The sequence below is a fragment of the Morus notabilis genome, unplaced genomic scaffold (genome assembly GCF_000414095.1).
Source record: "Morus notabilis unplaced genomic scaffold, ASM41409v2 Scaffold1781, whole genome shotgun sequence".
NCBI classification, from domain to species: domain Eukaryota; kingdom Viridiplantae; phylum Streptophyta; class Magnoliopsida; order Rosales; family Moraceae; genus Morus; species Morus notabilis.
This window is the reverse complement of record NW_010363453.1, coordinates 12,040-14,006: the sequence shown is the minus strand read 5'-3', so window position 1 is coordinate 14,006 and position 1,967 is coordinate 12,040.

The following is a 1,967-nucleotide window of genomic DNA, read 5'->3' as shown; positions in this document are numbered from 1 at the left end:
TACTTGATCCGAAATTGGAGCCTCTTCCTGAACCAAAAGAGGATGATTCTAAAGAATTAAAGACCACAAGAAAGAAGCGAGGAGATGATGAAATCATATGCCAAGGTCATATTCTCTACACTCTCTCCGATAGGCTCTACGATCTTTACAACTCGATGGAGTCTCCGGTGAAGATTTGGAACGCTCTCGAATACAAATACAAAACTGAGAAGGAAGGTACGGACAAATTTCTTATCTTAAAATTTCTAGAATATGTCATGGTTGACACCAAGTCCGTTCTAGATCAAATACATGAATTACAAGTCATTATTACTAAGCTTCATGAATTGAAGGTTGAGATTTCTGACTCATTCCAAGTGGGGACAATTATTGCTAAATTGCCTCAAAGTTAGAATGGTTATAGAAAGAAACTCCTTCATAGGAGAGATGACATAACTTTGGAGGAATTACAAAAACACTTGAGAATAGAAGAAGAGACTAAGTCTCGTGATTCCAAGAACAAAAATGTTGATTCCTCTAAAGTTAATGTTGCCGAAGCTAGTAAGTTTTCAAAGAACTTCAAAGTCAATAATGACAAGAAGTTCAAGAAGGCAGGTAATGGCCAAAAGAAATTTTCTGGAAATTGTTTCTTTTGTGGAAAGAAAGGCCATCGCCAAAATGACTGCAGATACAAGAAGAAAAAGGAAGAAGTGAACACCAACAATGCCAATGCCGTTGAAGAGAAATCCGAAGACATATGTGCTATGGTCTCGGAATTGCAAATTGGCATGATTACCGAAACTAACATGGCTGCATTTAAATCCTCCGATTGGTGGCTTGATTCCGGTGCCACAATTCACGTTTGTAATGACAAGACTATGTTTTTATCTTACAAAGTGGAAAAGGAAGGACAAACTGTTCTCATGGGGAACAATGATGCAGCAATGGTTGCCGGGAGAGGAGTGGTGGAGATTAACTTTACTTCCGGAAAGAAGCTTACATTGAACAATGTACTTCATGTTCCTGATATTAGGAAAAATCTTGTATCTGCTAGTCTTATGTGTAAAAATGGACTTAAGATTGTACTTGAGGGCAATAATTGTATAGTATCTAAGAATGGGATCTTTGTGGGAAAGGGGTATTCTTGTGATGGCATGTACAAACTAAGCGTTAATAATAAAGATGATGTGAATTCTCTTTATATTGTTGATTCTTTTGATGTTTGGCATGCACGTTTAGCACACTTAAATTTTAGATCTTTGAAATACATGTCTAAACATGGTTTGATTAATTGCAAAGATATTAAAAATGATAAGTGTGAAATTTGTATACAAGCAAAGATGACTAAGAAACCTTTTCCTAGAGCCGAACGTAATACTCAATTATTGGATATGATTCATACCGATATTTGTGAGTATAATGGAATTTTGACTAAAAGAGGAAAGAGATACTTTATCACTTTTATTGATGATTGTTCTAGATATACTTATGTGTATTTACTTAGAACAAAAGATGAAGCCTTTGATAAATTTAAAATTTATAAGGCTGAAATTGAGAACCAAAAAGATAAGAAAATCAAAATGGTTCGAAGTGAAGAGGTGGTGAATATTTCTCAAATGAATTTGATGCTTTCTGTGAAGAGCATGGAATTATTCATCAAAAGTCAACCCCTTTTACTCCTCAACAAAATGGACTGGCTGAAAGAAAGAATAGAATCTTTACCGATATGATTAACTCTATGCTTCTTAATTCTAAATTGCCTAATAATTTATGGGGGGAAGCTTTACTTACAGCATGTCATGTTCACAATAAGATTACATCTATGAAATCACATGTCTCTCCATATGAAGTATGGAAAGCAAGAAAACCAAACTTGATGTATTTAAGGGTGTGGGGCTGTCTAGCCTTTTATAGAATAATTGACCCTAAATCATCTAAGTTAGGAGCTAGAGGTATTAAAAGTGTTTTCGTAGGTTATGCTGAAAATT